The 22,480-nt window shown below is 36.9% G+C and overlaps 1 long non-coding RNA gene across 1 annotated transcript; it reads right to left on the bottom strand.

The window, feature by feature from the left end:
- Positions 1-5,103: 5,103 nt before the first annotated feature.
- On the bottom strand, positions 5,104-22,480 carry LOC120587559 (uncharacterized). Its single transcript, XR_005649007.1, has 3 exons — positions 22,352-22,480; positions 17,295-17,642; positions 5,104-5,348 (listed from the first exon to the last, which is right to left on the bottom strand). It is a non-coding gene; the product is annotated as an uncharacterized LOC120587559 (long non-coding RNA).

The following is a 22,480-nucleotide window of genomic DNA, read 5'->3' on the forward strand; positions in this document are numbered from 1 at the left end:
ATTATTGTAGTTGTTCAGCTCTACCTAAAATGAAATTTGGGCTTTTTTGACTTTTGAGAAATGAGTCATAGCACCAGTCTAACTCAATTATGAAGAAAATGTACGTGACAGGCAAGAGCAGGCCCTGAATCAAGGAAATATCTCCTCTGAACCACTTTCCTCAGAGATGAACATAGAATTGTGACTCATAAAAATGGATACTGTGAGGCACTGTTTATGAAGTTAGCACTAGTTTGGTTATAACCACCTGGGGGATCTTTTAAAAACTATCATTGCTTCGGTTCCAGCTCAGACCAATTGAATCAGAACCACCAGAGCTGGGACACAGGCATCAGTTTTTAAAAGCTTCCCTAGTGATTTGAATGTGTAGCCAGGGTTGAGAATCACAGATAAAGTGCTCAGTCAGAACACGGAGCTTTGTACAATTGAACATTTCTTGTCATGGACAACTGTGGAATAAAACTAGAAGGGAAATTCTTCTATGTTTCCTCCTCATGTTTCCAGAATTACTCTTAATGTAATTCATTTTAAAGTATGAACTTGGAAGAGTGAGAAAGAATATAATCACATTTGACAGCATCAGAAACTTTGAACAGAAGGAATTCTTTAGGTCAAGTGGGAGCATTGCCATTCTGGTTTATTAGGCTTGATAAATGGGACCGGTCAAAAGAGAGATGCTGAGAACAAAGGAATGGGCACTTGGAGGACACCAAGGCAAAAAGAAAATGTATTGCTTAGGGAATGGCCAGAGACTATGAGTCAGCAAGAAAGACTCAGGCGCTTGACGATTACTCAGCAACAATTGGGATGGGCACAGTTAAATTCCTTTGGGGTCTGGTAAGCTTTCTGAGACCTTTTGTCTTTGTTCCGTGTCACCGATGACATGGACTCTCATACTTGGTTTCTTGTCTCTCCACAACAGGGACCACCTTTTTTCTGACGTGGGCTCCAGCTTGGCTGAAGATATGATCAACCTCTCTCACACCGTTTCTGAGGAATGTGGCCAGAAAGCCTCCATCTTTTTAGTATAAGCAAGTTCCTTAAGATGGGGAGTGATCTGCTAAGAGGAGGAACCAGAGTATAACAGTTATACTCTATCACCTAAAATGCTTCATGTTCTGAATCATGAGACATAGGAACTTTGGCTATGTGAAGTGCCATTCCCTGTCTCACAGGTATACAAACAGAGAACTACTTCATACAATTTCCTTTTCCTGAACAGTTCTCACCTACCCCTCCTAATACCCACTAACTCCAAGATCTACTTGGCCATCCTTTGTCAATTAGCGCTAGAGGGTCTTTCTGACAGAGGACTCCATCGCCCTAGCCATCATCTGATGGCCAAGAATCAGATACCTCATCTTGTCCCTTTCGGAACTGGTGCTGGCTCAAAGAACTGAACACACTGGACTGAGACTGTCCAGTCTAAGAGTGCAGAGGCAGCACATAACTCCTTTCTTGCTAAGGGAACTCAGCTTCTCCCACATATCTTTTCTCACAGGACTCTCTCTTGCTGGCTATTATGAAAACCAATGGGATTTGGGAGTGACAGTTCCTTCAAAGTCATCTTTAATGGAGCACATTTGTTAGTAATTCAAAAGAGAACTATAGCTTTATTTTTTCCTGTAGTTTTTACCCTAAAAAAAGAAAATTTGATAGATAAGCAGCTATTTTAGGGGTTGTTAAAAAATGTAGGGTATCATTAGCACTACATTGCTTACGTATGTGCATATTAGCTATTGTTATTTACAAAAATGTCTGGCACTTTCCTAGGAGATTTAAAAACTGTAGGAAAATGAAACAAACGTCTTTTAAAGTTTCCTATGTTTTTTCTTCTTATCTTCTCTTTCCAGTTTTGAAGAAAAGTATAATGGTAACTGGAGGAACGAACCCTCTGGACTTAGGTCATTCTTATCTCTACAGCACTGCTTACTAGTTCCATTTCTGAGTCCCACTCTCCTTTTTTCTATAAAGGACAGAGAAGATAATTGTACCTACCACCCAACGTTAGCGTGAAGTTTCAATGTAGTAATGTCCTTGGACTTCTCAGTAGTTTTAAGTATTTTAAGCAGTCAGATCATCAAATTTATCACATACAATTTATACAATTGTGTCCCTAACATCACAGGTTTTAATTATCGTTAAAAAAATCCCTTATTTTCTGAGGTTAAAATATATAGTATAGCAATATTACTGTAATAATATGGCTTGGGAAACCATCAGCCAAGATTCCTGAACCCCCCTAACCATTTGGTTCCCTTTGAGTAGGGCCTGTGGTTTACTCCTGTTGTCCTGGGAGGTGTGTGTCAGGTATGGTGGTGATGAGATTGCTCCAGAGGGGAGAATCTTGAGTGCCTAACTCTGCTAAGCTGATAATAATTCAGTTTCTTGATAAAGGACAGGGCAGTAAACAGATAGCAGGCATTTCTACTTCTGGCTCTTTCATTTAATTTATAGCCCAGTTCTAAATATATTGTTCCTAATCTTTCTAACTCTTACGGTTCTGAAGGAGGCCTGGCTAACAAGGTGCCATTTCTCTGGATTCAGAATCAGATTCCCATTCTCCCCCTTTTTTTTTTGATCTGGCAGAAGGTAAAGAGATGAATTCTCAGGTAGGATGGGAGTCACATGCACCCTTTGGGAGGTTTCCAGGTACATTATTTGGCATAAGAAGATTGTCAGCCTAGAAGGGTGTAACCCGATTTGATCTCCAAAGTGTGGTAATTAGCCAACCTCTCTTTAATTTTTTAAAAACAGGATATTGTTGCTCAGGTGTGTTACATTTGTGGTCTTATTGGGTGTTCTCCCTAACATCGGTGTTGGTATAAGCCATAGAATCACATCCTCTAATAATGGCCAAGCCTTCTGCCTGCCTTCCTGCCTCTGGGCCATGTAATCTAGACAATGAAGTTGCAAAATGTACTTTACCTAAATATCATTTCTATGTATCACTCAAAAGTTTCAGAGGACATTTTATTTAATGTCATGAATGGAACCTTCATTTTCATGGGGCCCCTTCTGATTTCTTTAAATAGTGAGTTCCTCATCTGTCTTTCACTTCCCATTAGAAAGTGCTGACATTACTTTTAATTTTTTGTATACTTATTACTCTTCGTGACTTCTAGAGAGCTCCAAGCTCTTTCTTATTTTTTCTTCCTGTTATGTTGGTTTCGAACATTTACATGGTGTTAGATGTGAACGTGAATTAACCCCAATGATAGGCCTTTAATCTTTTGATAGTGGGGGCTCTAAGATCTTTACACGATGAAGCAGAGAGCTCTGTGGTTTGCCAAAATTGCAATGAGTAAGGAAGAGCTCTTTCCTCCATTCTATTTTCTATTATAGCATTTCCCCCTTCTTGCTCTATGACACTCGTGAACACAGGATTTTGGGGGAACGAAAATGGCTTCTTATCATCAAAACCTGGGGACCCTTGCTTTCTAGAAAACCCACAAAGGCATAGTTCTGTTCTCTTAAAACTCTCTCCGTTTCTAAAATCCTTGTGATTTAAGAATAAATTTCTTTAAACCATATCTTACCTTTTTATTCTTTTTTCCATTTCATTCTTAAATGTCAGGATTTACATTTTAAATTCTATTGTAAGTGAGGTTATTATTTTTAGCACTAGTTAATCAGCCTTATTTCCCAACTCCAAAAGAATAGGGTCAGAAAGGAGGCTTTGCTACCTCTTCTTCCCTGGTACCACAATGCTCCAAAGCTTCTCAGGTGCGGTTGTTAAAGATAGATGTGTTGGGGGCTATGTGTGCACCTTTGCTTCTCCCTTATCCAGACCCAGAAATCCCAGAAATTCAATGATGACAAGTTGTGATGGTTAATTTTGTGTCAATTTGACTGGGCCATGAGGGACTCACATATTAGGCCAAACATTCTGAGCGTGTCTATGAGGATATTTCTGGATGAGATTAACATTTAAATTGATAGAGTAAAGCAGACTGCTCTCTCTAATGTGGGTGGGCCTGATCCAGTCAGTTGAAGGTCTGAGTAGAACAAAACGGTTGACTCTCTTGCCAGTAAGAAAGAACTCCTGCCTGATTGCTTTGAACTGGGACATTGGTTTTTCTTGCCTTCAAACTTGAACGGAAATATCAGCCTTTCCTGGGTCTCGAGCCTGCCAGCATTCGCACTGGAACTACACATTGACTCTCTTTTGTGTCTCCAGCTTGCTGACTACAAATCCTGGGACTTGTCAGCCTTCATAATTGTGTGAACCAATTCCTTATAATCTTTCTCTTCCTCTCTCTCTCTCTCCATCCTATTGGTTATGTTTCTCTGAAGAATACTAATACACAGATGCCTGATTATATGCCTGGATTTAACAAAATCTCTTAATGTGCAAATGGAAATTTTGATTTCTAAATTTTCATGATAAGCACTTTTAGGAGACCATGTCTGTTGGTGTGTAGACCTTGGATCACTTGTTTTAGTATATGGACTTGAATTTGAGACCTAGTTTTTAGCCACCAATTAGCTATGTGATTAGGGACAAATTACTTCTCTCTGGCTCCATTTTCTTATCCACTGTATGAAGGAATTGTAGTAGGTTATCCCTAATGTCTCTTTAACCTCTAATCTGATGGTTTTTAAAACTAAAATAATTAATATTTATTCAGATCATCTTTATAAATTGAAATCTGAGAGGAGGTTAATGAGGATAAAAGGAAGTACAGGTATCTAGGGAATATGTGGAAACATAGTGTGATATCTTATCTTTTGAAGTATTCTCTTTGTTCTTCCTCTCATCTGCCCTGAACTCGTTATCATCTGGATCAAATAGAATTTGAGATTTGGGCTACAGGTAACTGAAAACACTGGTGCAATTAAGGGTCTGTATCATGTGGCCTCCTGGTTCTGTGTCCTCTGTGTTGGTTCATATGGCTAGGTGGTTGCAGTAGTTTCTTAGGGGCAGGAGAGATGAAGAAAATTCTCTCAAGAGCCCTCAAAAATTTCCTCTTATATTTCATTGGCTAGAATTGGATCACATGCCCTCCTCTAAAGCAGCTACTAATAAGGAGAATAAAGTTATTATCATGGGCTAGATAAGGAATTGACAAACTATAGACTATAGGTCAAATTCAGCCTATGGCCTGTTTTTATATGACCCATCATCTGAAAAAGGTTTTTATTTTTAAGGGTTATAAAAAATTAAAATAGAAAACAAAGAATATGTGACAGGGACTTAAACAGTTGAAAAACCTTAAAATATTTACTATCTGGCTCTTTACAGTAAAAGTTTGCTAGTCCTTAGCTTAGATGAATCACTACATACCTCTGGAGATAAGAATGGGGTCAATTGTCCCCTGAGTTGCATGAAGGGCTAGGTTACATGTCTGGAAAAAAATTGAGTTCTGTTAGAATGAAGAAAGAAGACATGAACATTGGTTGTGTAAGTAGCCAGTTGGGTGTACAACACTACCTTTTCTTAGCCTCTCCACCTCTCTCAGCTGTGAGAGGTAGGTCTGCATGGGCAGACTGAAGCATTGGCAATGATCCGTCAAATATAAGCTCTGAAGATTGCATTTCTGAGAATTTATGTTCCCAGATGGAAAGTATTTTGTCTCCAGAATGTTCTGATTTCTACGTTTATAAACAGATTTTCAGGTGACAGTCAGCTCTGCTTTTTCTTCTGGAGATCTGAAGAGAGTATTTTCAGAACATGTACACAGACATGCTTTCTCAGGTACACACGCAAGTATAAATATGCTGACACCTAGAAAGACATATACAAAGGCACCCACCTGAGCTGCTCACGCAGACACCATTCAAGAAACATCCAAGAAATTAAACTCGTGCACACTATTATCATGGCTTTTAAAGGAAAAAGCTAATTTAAGTACTTGGTTTGGTTTTGGATAAGCACAGTTTGTATTAGGACTGAGCCTGCATTTAACTGATAATATTTCTAATTAGGCACATGTGCTCTTTTCTGAGTTCCTAGTACTCCACTAAGTATAATTGTTAAATAGCCCCAGAAACAAAGAAGACCCTGTAAATACCCTTTGAGAGTGCTAGTCTTTGAACATTGTTTATGACCCTAGAAAAGTTTGTCTTGGGGATTAGAATTCACAGACACGAAGAGCTGAATACTAATAAGCATTCATTTTCTTTAAGCCTATTATTGACTTTGGCATATCATTTTATATTCTGCAGAGCTTCAAGTTCTTAAAACCAAGGACATCGTCATCACAGCCTCTACATAGCTGGCCATGAGTAATGAGAGTGAAACAGCCGGGCTATGCCACCAGAAATTCATAGTTGAAATTTATTCTGCATATGATCAGTATGCTGAGCAAGGATGTGGTTTTCCTTGCCCTCTAATAAGACTTTTAAGAGGAAAGTAAATATTAAACACTTTAAAGAGATTGTTTACAAAGCAAAGCAGCTTCTAGCCATTCATTCAACAAATATTTATTTGCTGCGCTTATATGTGGCAGATTCAGATCTAGGCACTGAAGATGCACCAGAAAAGAAGCAGACAAGGATTCCTGCCTTCATAGGATTTATATTGTAAATTTGGGAATTTCAGTATTTATGTTATTAAAGCTATGAGACTGGATAAGATCATCAAGAAAGTGAACATAGATAGCACAGAGATTTCTAAGGACTGAGAACTACTCTGATAATACAGTGTAGAAAAGATGAGGAAGAGATGGGAAAACAAAACAAAACAAAACACAAACATCTAGTGAGGATGAAGGAAATCCAAGAGAGTGAGATGTTCTGTAAACCAAGTGAAGTGTTTCAAAGAAGAAAAAATACACAAATGTGTCAGGTGCTAACAGGTTAAGTGTGAGGGCTTAGATTTAGCCACAGAATTTCAGGACATGGAGGTCATTGTTGATCCTGATAAAAGTAGTTTTGATGGAGAGGTATAGAGAAAGAACTTGATTGAAGCATGTTCAAGATAGAGTGAAAAGAGAGAAATAAATGGCAACAACAACAACAACAACAACAACAACAACAACAATTCATCTCTATGAAGGCAACATTCAGTAAGGATATTACTTATTTGGTCTTTCTGGTTGGTTTATTTTACAATACCAGTATCATAACTACAGTTGAAATATGCAGCCTATTAGATAAAAATATTAGTCTTCAACAACTCTTAAAGTTTGGTTTTGTTTTTTAAACCTGGAATTTTAGAAAAAGATTGTATTAGTTAGGATGTTAATTTGATTGCTGTAACAAAAGTCAAAACAGCAGTAGGTCAAACAATATGAAAATTTATCTCTTTCTCTTACTTAATGGTCTGATAAAGGAATTCAAGAGGATCGATGATGTCGGGGTCCTTCTTGCTCTACGATTCTCAACACATGGCTTCCACCTGTGGTCTATGGTGACTGCTCTAACTTTCACCAGGACTTCCACATTCCAACAAACAGAAATAGAGAGAGGGAAGAGGATATTCCTGTCTTTTTAAGGGTTTGGCCTATAAGTTGCACATTACTTTCTCTCACTCCCTATTGTCCAGAACCTAGTCACATGGCAACACCTAGGTGCAAGGGTGCCTGAGAATGGTATGCTTAGTTATGTATCCAGCTAAATTTTACTATTACTAAAAATGAAAAAAGGACACGATAATGGAGGAAAATTAGCAATCTCTGTTATAAAGACTGACTGAAAACAAATGAACTGTGACTATGGAATGAAAACTTTATGTATTTTTTTCTATCAGTTAGTTTGAGCATAATTATATTCAAGAAATAATTTAAAATTAAACTTAAGTTTTTCCCCATTAAGAATAAACCATCAGGTCTTGCTGGTCATTTTCTAAGCTACAATTATTATTTCCTTGTGTATAGCTTGTATTTTGTATCTACCAATTGTGTAAAATTCTTTTTTTTTGAAAATACATTTGGTTATGGTATAGTCTATAAAAATACTCACTGCCAGTTATTTGTGTAATAAGGCACAGCTTCTTTTTATTTTTCTATCTCACTCTGAGATCTTTCTGTTGCTTCTGTCCATTGTTTTTGCTTTAATATCTTTCTAAAGAACACTTTCAAACCCATTTTATGAGGCCAGTATTACCCTAATAAAAAAAAACAGACAAAGATATCATAAGAAAACTGCAGACCAATATCCCTTACAAATAAATATTGTTGCAAAAATCCTTAACAAAATAATAGCAAACTGAATCCGCCAGCATATAAAAAGGATTATATACTGGGACTAGATGAGATTTGTCCCAGGAGTGCAAAGTTGGGTCAACATACATAAATCAATTGATGCAGTGCACCATAATAATGGAATAAATGATTGTCTCAGTGGATGCAGAAAAATCATTTGATAACATCTAAAGTCTTTCATGATGAAAACATTTGACACACTAGTAATAAAAGGGAGGTTCCTCAATCTGATAAAGGTCATCTATAAAAAAACTCTAGCTAACATCATATTTAACAGTGAAAGGCTGAAAGCTGTTCTGCAAAGAACAGAAATAAGAAAAAGGATATCTCTACTTTCCACTTCTAATTAATATTGTACTGGAAGTCTTAGCTAGAGAAATTAAGAAAGCAAAAGAAATAAAAGCACCCAGATTGGAAAGGAAGGAATAAAACTCTCTCATATGCATATGACATGATCATAGATATATATAAAAACTGAAAGAATCCACAAAACACTATTAGCACTAATACACAAGGTTGCAAGATAGAAGATGAATATACAAAAATCAGTTGTATCTACTCAAAGCATGATGAAAGTTGGTAGTTTGCTTCTTTTGGAAAATAAATTCACTTTCTAATGGGCATTCAGACTAAGAATGCTCTGCGGAATTACACATGCCCAGGGTACTTCCTATGTAGCACTATGGAACCACCCTCTGCCTGCAGCATCTTAAGCTTTTCTGTTTAATTTCATGCTCACAATGGAATAGTCTAGTGGTTTTCAAATGTCAGACCTAAGAGGAGGAGTACTTTTCTTTGACAAAGTTTTACTTGTCTGAAGTGAGATGAGAAAAACATAATTGATGCAGTGCACTTCTGATTCCATTTAAAGAACTGCTGTTATTTTGAGGATATATTCTTTCTAATTTTTTAGTGTCGAATACGTCCTTTCTTTCTCTGAATTTGTCTGGTAGTTTATACTATGATCTTTGTTGTTTTTTTTAAAAAATTTTTACTTAGTTTTATTACTTGGGGAAGTGAAAACCTAATGAAGTCCCCCACTAATTAATCAATTTATTTTTGAAAATTTACTTTGTGAGATTAAAGACTCTGGGAACCATATGTGGAAGCTACATTAGACTTGTTTATTGTTTTTAGGGCTCTCTCTTACTTCATCTTTACTATATCTCTACTCCTTTCCAGTCTCATCTTCCTCTTTCTCTTCCTCTTTTTAGTTTATTCTACAAGCTTGTCTCCTCAACTCTTTTTATCTGTGACCAACTTGGAAAATGTTGGAGTGGGAATAATTAGAAAATAGTTAGAAGGATTTGAGATTGCTTAAGTTGGAGTCTTTAAATCATTCCTCAGAAATAGAGAAGTTGTAATGCAAAGAGCATGAACTCTAAATATTTTTAGTCATTAAAGTAAGAAGAACTGGGTTAAGATTGTTGAGCATTTGATTGAGCAACAAGAAGGAATTCACGAAATGGAGCAGTTATTAACCTTGGAACAGCCTTCTGAGGTTCGGCTTGGAGTTTTTGTCCCCGTGGAACATTGGTCAGGCCAATTCACATCTACCCAATTTTCAGAAACTGAAGCTTGACCTGGTAATCTCCAGAGAATCATTCTAGCTATCTAATTACAAAATATTTCGATGACTTACCCCAAATTCCTGCATGATTTTCACATTACTATATGTGCTCTTGAACTTTCCAAGGTTTTAAAAGTTCTATAAATCAGTATTGATCTATGGGCTTAAAAAGCATGTTTTGACCAATAAAGTGACAAAAAACAAACCAATCACATTTATAGTTTGAACTCCTTGATTTTTAACATCCCAGTGACTTAAATTATTTCACAATTATCTTGTTTGTAATAATAAAAGCTGACGAATCTTCTGCAGGCAAGCCAACAAAAATTTTGGAGAGCCTGAAGTATTCTTTTTCTGTGTCTTCAATATAGTGAAATAAAAAGTTAAATAATTCCTAAATATATTTTCTATCTAAAAAGTTATGTATTTTAGAACACTGGATTTAGAATCTTGCTCTGAATGGCAGTCTTTTGTATTCTTTTTGACTTAAAAAATGTTCTTTAATTCTCTCTTCGTGTGAGGAAAGGAACGAAGGTCCCCAGAGATTGACCGTCTTGCTTAAGGTAATGCAATTAGGATTAGAAACCAGATTCCCTGATTCCTAGCCTAGTGTTCTTTCCATAGTATTGAATTGTCTTCCTCAGAACTTCCGCTCTGAAAAAAAAAAACCCCAAAAATAAAAACCTCTAAAAAGAAAGATTCAAGCACGGTTAGAGAAATTGTGGCCTATCTCTGAAAGCCTTTTCATTTTTGATGAAGTAATGCTATCATTTGTTTGAAAAATGGAGCTCTGGCACGCCACCTTTCAACAAATGGTGTATGTGATCAAACTCGCCTGTGTTCACAGACTTGTGACCCATTGGAGCCTGAGGAACTTTTGAGACTGTCCGATCTAGGAGCTTCCAAATGATTCAAAGCTGCAGAAATCTTTCCTCAAATGAAACTTTCCATGGAAACCCATTTTAGGAAGCAGTTTCAAGTGAGATTTCTCCCGCTGAGGTGATGGCAGGAGTTGGGATCTGTCCTACTCCCTCTGTCACTCCTCACCCCCAGGGACCCCTGCTACCTGTGTTAGAGCATTGGGCTCTGCGGTGAGCGTTTTCAAGACCAAAGTCTAGGTCTTTGGCCCTCATTTTACCGATGAGAAAATCGAGGACATAGCTTTGTTTCCTTAAGTTAAATCCTCAAGCAAATTCTTAAGAAAGAATATGCGAAAGGCAACAGTTTGACCCTTGCAAATCTGAAAAAGATTTTATTTTGCCCTCACAATTCATTAAGATTACTTGAATCGAAAATAATTTTCTTTCATAACTTGAAGGCACATCTCCCTCAGCACAGAAATCTGATGTCATCTGATTTTCTCATTGCTTTTGTGGATAAATATATTTTTCTTCTTTCACTGGACAGTTAGTATCTGATTTTAATTTTTAAATTTTGTTTTGTTACATGCTTGTCTTTAATATTTGTAATTATGTGTATTATGTGTAAAAGACACACACACGTACGTTTGTGTATGTGTTTGGATGTGCGCATCTCCTATTGCCCTTAACATGTTAATGTTTCACGTAGTCCTTAATTTTTGAACCTTATTTCACCTCTGGTTCTGCAGAGAAATGATTCACTTTCACAGCAGCCAGTGTTATCAATCCCTCCCCCATTTCTAGAGATGAGAGCTCCCTGCTGTTGCTGCTGCTGCCCTAGAACTCACTTTTAAAAACCACCTGGAGCTTTTAAATAATTTATGTGTTCAGAGACACAAGAAGGGCAGGTGCTAGGAAAATGAGAACAACCTAGAGCTGATTCTGAAGCTAGATTCTTAGCATGGACAATTCTTCCTGTTTCCATATGGTTAATTTGGTTAATTTTATGTGTCAACTCAACTAAGCCCTAAGTGCTAAAATATGTGGACAAGCATTATTCTGGTTGTGTCTGTGGGGATGTTTTTGGGCAAGACTGACATTTATACTGATATAATGAATAAAGTAGATGGGGATGTTTCCGGGCAAGATTGACATTTATACTGGTATAATGAATAAAGGAGATGGCCCTCCCTACTGTGAGTGGGCCTTATTCAATCAGTTGAAGACCTGAATGGAACAAAACGTTGACTTTCAGAACTAGGACATTGGCTTTTTCCTGCCTTCAGACTTGAACTGAAACATCAGTTCTTCCTGTGTGTAGAACCTGTTGCTGGTCTTTGGACTGTGGGCTCTACTGGTTTTCACATACTTGGACTTATACCGGAGCTACGTCAGCTCTCCTGGGTTTCCAGCTTGCTGACTGCAAATCTTGGGGTTTGTCAGCCTCCATAATTGTATGAGCATATGTATTCTCTCATTGATTATTAACACAATAAATATGTCAATGGCCACACACACACACACTCACCCTCTGTTGATTTTGTCCCTTCAGAGAACCTGACTAATACAATGGTGTACAAACTGACATTTATCTATATGTTTTAACATTTATTTTGCTTCGTTTAGTGGATTTTTGTTAATTAGTTTAACAAGCATTTTCCTTAAAAATATAAAGAAACAGACTTTGGTTTTTGGTCAGTATATAAGGAGCTTAGAAGTTGCTATTCTAGCTCAACAACAAGTAAAGAGCTGAACAAACTCAGTAGCTCTGCTTAGATTCTTCAAAGAGTTGAGATCAGAGGGCCAACTGTTGTCCCTGAAATTGGAGAGGACAGGTAGATACAGAGAATCATGCCAACTAGAAGCAGAAACCTCTGCAGGAACCAGTGCTGGGTAGAAAAACCTAGACTGTAGTTGATAAATTGCTGGAGGTTCAGTGTGGACAACTGTGAGAATTAAAAACTTTAGGTAGATCTAGTCGTAGGGAGGCCCCTCCATTTTTGTGAGTTTTACCTCCAGGAGCTCTATTAGGTCTCACAGTGAATCTTGGAGAAAAATTCTCTTGTGCTTCTGCAGAGGGATGGGAAAAAGAACCATTTGCAGATATGCTGGAGAAACCAGTTTACCTGAGCCTAATCTGATGGGGTTATATCAGAGACCGACCTACCTGGGGGAAGAAAAATCCCCAGCTCCAGCCTGCTCTAGCCTTCCTTGTGGGGGAACTACCCAACCCTAGTGCCCTCCAGCCATCCCATCCCACCAAAGAGGAGAAAAGAAAAAGTGAGAAGTACTTGAAAGTTTATAGTGCAGGGGAACACATTACTATTTACATTAGTACTCCCCAAAATGAAATACTTAGGTATAAATCTAATAAAATATGTACAAGAGCTATACAAGGTAACCATGAAACTGATGAACAAAGTCAAAGAAGAGCTAAATAAATGAAGAGATATTCCATATTCATGGATAGATAGACTCAATAGTTCAAGATATTGCTTCTTTCTAACTTGATCTATAGATTCAATGTAATCCCAATCAGCATCTCAGAAATTTATTTTGTAGATATAGACAAACTGATTCTAAAGTTTATAGGGAGAGGCAAAAGACCTAGAATAGTCAATTCAGTGTTGAAGGAGAAGAACAGAGTTAAAGGTCTGATGCTACCTGAATTCAAGATTTATTATAAAGTTACGGTAATCATGCCAGTGTGGTACTGGTGAAAGAATAAACATATACAGTCATGTACCACATAACAATGTTTTGGTCAATAATAGACCCTAGATATGATGATGATCCCGTTAGATTATAATAGGGCTGAAAAATTCCTATTGTTTAGTGACGTCATAGCCGTCATAACATCACAGCATAATGCATTATTCATGTGTTTGTTGGTGATGCTGGTGTAAACAAAACTACCTCGCTGCCAGTTTTATACAATTACAGAACATACAATTACGCACTGTACACAATATTTGATAATGATAATAAATGACTGTTACTGGCTTATGCATTTACTATACTATACTTTTTATCATAATTTTAGAGTGTACTTTCTACCTATAAAAGAAAGCTTGCTGTAAAACAATATGCCATGTTACGCTGGCAGCAGCCTCAGGCATCTCATGTTTATCACATCTCTCGATTGCATCATTTTCTCTTGCACTTGATTTAATCTTGTGTTGTTTTGCACAGTAATGTGCTGTACATGCTGTACAGCCTTGTAGCCTAGGAGCAACAAGCTATACCATAGAGCCTAGGTGCATAGTAGGTTATACCACTAGGTTTGTGTAAGTACACCTTGTGATGTTTGTACAACAACAAAATCACCTAACAACGCATTTCTCAGAAAGTAAACCTATCATTAATCAGCACATGACTGTAGGTCAATAGAACAGAACAGAGAGCCCATAAATAGACCCACATAAAGGTAGTTAATGGGTCTTTGACAAAGGAGCAAAGGCAATACAACGATGCAGAATAATTTCTTCAACAAATAATGCTGGAACAATTGGACATTCACATGGAAAAAAATTAATGTAGACATGGACCTTAAACTCTTTATAAAAATTAACTCAAAATGGATCACAGACCTAAATATAAACTATAAAGCTACTAGAAAATAACATAGGAGAAAAGCCTAGATAATCTTGGGTATGGCAGTGACTATTTAGGTACAACATCAAAGGCACAATCTATAAAAAAAAAATTGATTATCTGGTATAGTGAAAGATAATGATAGTTGGATTCCTTCATTAAAATTAAGAACTTACGATCTGTGAAAGACAATGTCAAGAGAATGAGAGGACAAACCACAAATGGGGAGAAAATATTTACAAAAGACACACTTGATATATGACTGTTATATAAAATATATAAAGAAGTCTTAAAACTGAACAATAAAAAAGTAAACCTGATTTAAGAATGGGGCAAAGATCTGGACAGACACTGCACCAAAGAAGGTATGCAAATGGCAAATAAGTATTTGAAAAGATGTTCAACAACATCTTTCATTAGGGAATTTCAAATTAAAACAATAATGAGATACCACTATGCATTTACTAGAATGGCCTAAATCCAGAACACTGACAACATCAAATGCTATGCTGACAAGAATCTGGAGCAACAAGAACTCCCATTTATTGCTGGTGGGAATGCAAAATGGTACAACCATGTTGGAAGTCCATTTGGCAGTTTCTTACAAAATTAAATATAGTCTGACCACATAATCCATCAATAACGTTCCTTGGTATTTACCCAAATGTTCAAAAACATCCACACAAAAATCAGCACACAGATGTTTACAGTAGTTTTATCCCTAATTGCCCAAACTTGGAAACAACCAAGATGTCTTTCTGTAGATGAGTAGATAAATTGTGCTATACACAGACAATGGAATATTATTCAGTACTAAAAAGAAATGAGCTATCAAGCTTTGAAAAGACATGGAGGAAACATAAATCAAAATTATGAAGTAAAAGAAGCCAATTTGAAAAGGCTACATACTATATAATTTCAACTATATAACATTCTAGAAAAGGCAAAACTATGGAGGCAGTTAAAAGATTAGTGGTGCTCAGAGTTAGGGAAGATGGAGGGTTGAATGGCACAGAATGATTTATAGGGCACTGAAACTATTCTATACAATACTACAATGGTTAATACATGTCATTATACATTTGTTAAAATTCATAGAAAGTATAGCACCAAGAGTGAACCCAATTGCAAACTATGAACTTTTGGTGATAACAATGTGTCAACATAGGTTCATTGATTGTAGCAAGTGTATCACCCTTGTGAGAGATTTTGATGGTAGGGGTGGTTGTTCATGTGTGGGATGGGTTATATGAAAACTCTCTATACTTTTCACTCAATTTTGCTGTGAATGTAAACTTTCTCTAAAAAATGAAACGTGTAAATAATATATACACATACATATACACATTTGGGATAGTATGGGAATTTTAATAGCCATTCACAAATGAGTATGAATTAGTCTTTGTGCATGTGTGTGTGTCTGTGTGTGTGGGGGGGTTGGGTCACTTTTCTTCTATCAAGTTGGAAAGTGAGCTTTGATTATGGGTAGAGAAAGAAAGAAGATGACAATTTTAGGTCTTAGACGTGATAGCACCGAGACTTGGTAGAGTAGAAATTATTAGGTGGTGGGTAGTAAAGGAGTTAAAATGGCACCAATGTTAATTTTTGCTAATTTAAAAATGGTATCTAGGATTGACCCTATGTCATGTGAAGACACTGTTGTTTTGATGTGTGCGTATACACACACACATATGTATTTTATAATACAATCATTAGCACATGTAATTTTGTCTTCCTTTCCAACACTTTCACCTCTTAATTTCTTTTCTTTTTTTTTTAGTCTTATTGCATTAACCAGAACTTCTAGAATAATGTTGAATAACAGGAAACAACAATTGGATTTCTAGTCTTGTTCCTGACTTTAATTTGAATACATACATTTTAATCTTAAATATAATGCTTACTTTTTATTTCTATTAATAGTCCAGGATAAGAAAGATACATCTATGAGAATAAAGTATACTAAGAACTGTTTTTAGAAATGACTTTTGAATGTTAACAAATATCCACTAGTTATTTAAATTATTTAATTTTATTTTTTGTACTTTAGTATAAATTTCCTAACTATCTCTACATTTACTTATACACATGCATAATTTTCATAGATGCATAAAGGATTGATGTGTGTACTTTTTACATCTTACCGCGTTTTCTCCTATAACCTAGATTAACAAACCTAAGATGTATCTTTCTATGTTTTTTCCATAATGATGTAATTCTTTACATATGTGCATTGCCTATACTGTTTTGGAGTGTGCTTTTCTCATTCATGGAAATGCCTCCAAGTTAAACAGATGTTACATTTTAGTCTTGCCTCTGCTATTGATTAATTGTTTGTCCTTGGGTAGGTTAAGTAATCTTTCTGGTACACATTTCCCCATCTGAACATGAGGATAATTACTCCTTTCTCCCTGGACTATTGTGAGAACCAGATTTTACACACACACACACACACACCACACACACACACAACACAATACACACACACAATCACTACATGGAATCTGGAATCTGGCAAATAGTAGGCTCTCGACAAGTTGCTTAATCTCAGGCCCAGCTCAGGGAGGGTGACGCTTTCCTTTTCCCTTTTGGCAGTCATGGTCTTTGGCCTGATAATTTTGTAACTCGGCCAATCCCTGAGAACTTGCCGAAGGGCTGTGAGTGTCCCCTGGGTGTGGTTCGGTTCACAGTGACAGTTCTGGAGCCCTGTGACCTGGTTTTGAATCCATGCCCCATAGCTGTCACTACGTTCATTACTTTGGACAAGTTTCTTAAGCTCTCTGTGCTTCAACTGACTCATGTTTAAGATGGAAATAACAACAGTACCTATCTGTTACATCTATGGTGGGGGTAAATGAAACGGTGCATGTGACGCACTTGGGAGAGTGTCTGGTACACTAAAAGCATTCAACAGGAACAAGCGACTGAAGTGAAAGGGCACAGGCTTTGAAGTCAGTTGGCTGATCTCTGCCATTTGCTGGCTATGTGACTTGGGGTGAGTTTTGATAAGTTGTCTAACTTCAATCTTCATCTGTAAAATGAGGATAATAATGCCCATCTTAAAGCATTGCTTTGAGAGTAAAATGAGGTAAGGTATGGACAGTGGTGGTATATAGTACATACCCAGTGCAATATGCTTCCTTCTGCCTGGTTTATAGTCCAGTCTGTGGATTGAATGTGTTCGATTGACTGCCCAAGGATTCTGAACATCCTTTATACTTCTCTTGATTCCAAACGTGGGCCTGACAATAAGCTTTTAGAATGTATGTTCTCATTGAGTTAGGGCATGCCTCCTTCCTGGCTGTCCGTTCTCTTCAGGTCGTTCATGACACATCCCAGTGGACGCTGGGGTCATGCTCTGTTCTCAGCAGCCTCCTTTTGTTTCCTTCCTGCATGTGGGAATATCCGTTTTGCTTCGAGTTACTCATCTTGCTCTGTAGGCTACAGATTTACTGCTGGTCAGGCAAGCTCCTGAGGATGATAAGGTACATTTGCAGTTAAAGGATGTGGGAATGGGACGAAGATGAGCCTGGTGGATGCATATCAAATGCAGCCGGCTTTCTCACCCTCACTGGGATATCTAGTCTTCTAAGAACATCTCAATTTCCTTCTCAAATCTCTGAGGGGGAGCTTTCTCACATACCCCTCCCTTCCAAGGCAAAGCAAGACAAAAAAATGCACAAGCTGACATCTCCTTCATTGAAGACACAAAATTCTTTCAAGAGAATAGTTCAAGGGACGGTATCACTACATTAGATACTTTGTCCATCTCTTCTTTTCTTGCTGAGATTTGCTTGCTGCTGATGGCCATACAGGAATTCACCAGAGTAATGCTCTTTGAGCCTGTACTGAAAAGTTTTTTTTTAACCTTGCCCTTTACACTGCATTACGCACACGCCTAAGTAATGAGTTTTGTTTTTTTTTTTCAGAAAAAGAACAAAAGCGTTTGTACAGTTGTGACTTTTGAGTTAAATATGATTTAGCATCACCCCCTAGTGGCTATATTTGGGAACTGTAGACAGCTTGAGATATAAAGGAATCAAAGAGGGAAATCTATAGAAATATATATTTTTTCTTTTTAACACCTAGTAATATGAGCCACCCCACTACGCCAAGTAAGTTTAATTACATATAAGTATTTTAATCACTTCATTACTTTTTTTCTCTTTTTTTAAGGCAACCCAATTGAACAAACAGAAACAACTGCATCTCTCTGCTTTGGTCTCAAGATTATTGGAATATTCCATTTGAGCCACACTTCTTCCTTTCTCCACTTAAACAACACAACCTTGGGAAGTGGAGCCAAGTTCTATTCTTTTATTAAAAAGGATTCTGTCATTCAGCCACTGGTATGGATATTAATGAACACAATGTATTCTGCATTCAACCACAGGCAGCTCCACTTCGATATCACTTTCTATGCTAAGGATGCCAAGTATTTGTACTATTCGTAAAAAGAATTACCCCAGATGATTACAAAAAGGTCAGATGCTCTGATTTCTTCATCTGAAATTCTAGATAATTAAGAGTTATCTTGTATTCCTTAGATGACTAGGTTTCCCATATTAGGAATCTACTCAGTTTTGTACTTTGCACTAAAGTTGACACAATTTTCTCCCTTTGGTAACTGAATAGGCATATCAGGGTCATTATCACTTATCATAAAATCTGATGATGGATATAATCTTTACAACATAGAACTGATTTTTCAAAAATGATTAAACATTAAAAAGCTGATAAAATGAAACGCTTAAGTAGTTGAGCCAATGGGAGAATATGTGAGTATAATGGAAAGAAAGAGAGAGTGATCTGTGTGAATCCCAGCCTCTGCCAGTCGCTAGTTTCTTGAGCCTCAGTTTTCTTACCTGTAAAATGAAACTGCTGTGAGCATTAAATGAGATAATGTGTGTTAAATTCTTAGTGCAGTGTATAGAAGCTCAAATATTTGTCAATTCTCTCACTCTATGCCATGTAGAAAAAGAGTAAAGTTAAAACAGAGAGTTTACAGTTGATAAAGCTTGAGCTGTGGGATTTGAATTAATAGAAGCTGTGGCTTAAAAAAAGCATAGCAGTTATAAGCTCTGGCTCTGGAATTCTCTCCCTGTGTTCAAATTCTGGACCTGCCACCTAACTTGCCGAGGGACTGTGCAACTTAACAACAACTTTGCTGCTCAGGCTCCTTGGCTGCAAAGCAGGCATAATGACAGCATCTACCTTATCATGTTGTTTAGAGATTAAATGATTTAATAGAAGGAAGTGTTTACAAAAGAGTCTGGCATAGAGTAGGTTCTCAATAAATGTTAGTTGTTTTAATTTTAAAAGGTGAAATGCATCAAAAGGGCCTAGAAAAACCAATCATTAAATTCACATATTTCTGTTATGAACACGCTCTTTTAAGTCACATACTTATTATTTTATGTATGGTATCGGCACTGTCCAATACAATACTGTGAGTTACTTAGGTAATTAAAATTTTTATAGTAGCTGTGTTAAATAAAAGTAAAAATCAGCAGTAACAAGACATAATGACATCATGAACTCCCTGATAGGACGCACTAACAAGGACATTTCTCAGTTGTGATTTTTCTTGCCTCAAAGCTATAACCTCATTCCAATCATGAGAAAACATCATTCAGGAGGAACATTCTGTAAGATAACAGATAAGTACACTTCAAAAGTGTCAAGATCATGAAGGACAAGGAAAGACTGAGGAATTGTCATAGATTGGAGGAGACTAAGGAAACATGACAACTAAATTTGATGTGATATCTTGGATTGAAACCTGGAACCCAAAAAAGGACGTCAGTGGGAAAAGTGGTGAAATTTGATTACAGATTATAGCCTAGTTAATAGCATTGTATCAATATTAATTCTTTGGTTTTTATCAGTGTACTGTGGTTATATAAAATATTAACTTGAGAGAATTCTAGCTGAAGAGTATATGGGAATTCTATGTACTGGTGCAACTTTTCGTAAGTCTAAAATAAAATAATTAAAGAATCAAAAATAAAAAAGTGAATTTAGTTTTAATATTTTATTTAACACACTATATCCAAAATATGTACTCAGCATAAAATTATTAAGAAGCAATTTTCCATTATTTTGGTACTGTCTTCAAAAATCTGGTGTGTATTTTACACTGACAGTGCATCTCAATTTGAAGTAGCCATTTTCAAGTGCTACTTCAAGGGTTACTCAGTAGCCACGTCTGGAGGCTGTCATACTGGATAGCACATGAGTAGATACAGTGATGGGATGTCATCCAGGGGCCCATCCTTGTTAGCACCTCTCTGAGCTCTGCTCCTAGACCTTCCCCTGTAAACTCTTAGAACCTCCAGAGGTGATTAGACCAGAGGACGGGGGCTCAGGTTAACTAAAGTCTGGCCACATTGCTAGTTGGTCTAACGAGAAAGATGTATTAATTTGTAAAGAGCACAGTCCTTTCTAGGGAATGAAAGGCTCACAGTCCCAGTACTTTCTAAAGTGTGGGATAAATACCTCTACTTTTAAGAGGTATGAGAAAAAAATGACTTCAGGGGGTACTTGGACATTTCATTACGTTACATTGATTCACGAAGTGAGAATATTTTTTTCCCATTTCAATTGTTTCATTCCTTTGATTACACAACGAACAAGTCTTATTTACTGCCCTTATATCTTAGCAGCAACCCAACATTTACTAAGCTCAAACTCTTTCTCTGGCTAGAATTTAATGCATTATTTGTTTTTATTTTATTTATATTTGACATCACCTTTTATTTAAGGCAAATAATGACGGGTTTCCATTTAATTAGTGACCTGAAATTTCTTTAAGGAAAATTTAGTAAAGGTACAAATATTAAGATAATTGTAGCCCAGGCGGTCCTGGGAAATAGCAAAAACAGAAACATAAACAAAACTAACCCCTCCCCCACCCAAAAACATCCAGTGACTACAAGAATGTTTGAACTTTGTGGAGCTTGTAGATCAAGTCTCAGTTTCAGAGGTACCCTGTTCTAGAAGCCTCTAAGAAAACAATTAAGTGTTCTCAATAAATCGGTTCCTTCTTAAAAATCTTTCCCTAGAAAGACTGCTTTTTTCTTACAGTCCTCTCTTCCTGACTTTGCCTCTTCTTCTATCTGACCGGTTACGGTGCAGCATCTGAATTCCTGGGTTTTCAGCTTCCTATGCTATCTTCAAAGGAGACCCACGTATACATAGGACATTTCCTGGATATTTTTAAATCCCTTTGAGGTTACTTTAACGATCTCTGGAGTCACATCGTGGGCACCTGAAGGATACCATTCTCCATAGAGAGAAACATTTCTCATGGCTTCCTTGGATCAGACGGGTGGGTTTTCCAGGTTACGGTGCTTCTAGAATCTGGTTTGAATAATTTATGTTCTTGAAAGATTAATATTATTGCATCAAATTCTGGGGATAGTTAGGGAAAACCCTGCCAATGTGAAACTAAATATATTTAACAAAATAGTCAATTTGGAAACTATTTGGGCAAAAGTAATTTTTCTTTCTCTTCTACAATTGTTATGGATGGAGTTTGATAGGAAGGAAAGATTCAGTGGAGTTATTCCTAGTGTGAGATAATATAAAAAATCTTTCTGAATAATGTCAAATTCTTCTTTCAGCTTCTTCCATGACTTTTTCCTCTTATATTTCATATTAATCATCTTTTTATATACAGCTATTGAGCACACATAATAAGAAATAGCTTTAAACTTTTACATAATAAGAAATAGCTCTAAAAATATTACAAGTCAAGCAAAAGAAAGTTTGAAGTAATTTTTTTTAAGGGTAATTAAACAATAATCTCTGCATCTTCAAAACAAAACCCACCAAGAAATCTGCTGCCACAAAACCTTACCACAAGGCTTATAGGACAACTAGAGATTTGACCAACAAACCCTGCAGGTGACCCCTTGAGTTCACATAGGCACTCCCAGGCCTTCCACTGGCTGTTTTTCTGGCATAAAAGGCAGAGCTGAAACCAGCAGATAAGGGATGAGAACTCATGAGCTATTTCTCTGCTACCTAAACACCAGTGACAGCTAATACTTATGGAGCAAATAAAACATATTATATATTAGTGGAAGTACCTTTAATTCCCACGACAAACTAACGAGGCAGGTACTGTCACTATCTTCATTTACAGAAGGTAGGAACTTAGAACTTTATTCACTTACCCATGAGTAAGCAGCTAGTAAGACCGGAAGCTTGGATTCAAAGCTGGAAAGCCTGGCTTTGGAAGCCTAGCTCTCTCTCAATTTCTGCACCAGGAGGCTGACCCCTCTGGATGAAGCCCTGCTGCTCCA

The sequence above is a fragment of the Pteropus medius genome, unplaced genomic scaffold (assembly GCF_902729225.1).
Source record: "Pteropus medius unplaced genomic scaffold, Ma_sr-lr_union100, whole genome shotgun sequence".
In the NCBI taxonomy this organism is placed as follows: Eukaryota; Metazoa; Chordata; class Mammalia; order Chiroptera; family Pteropodidae; genus Pteropus; species Pteropus medius.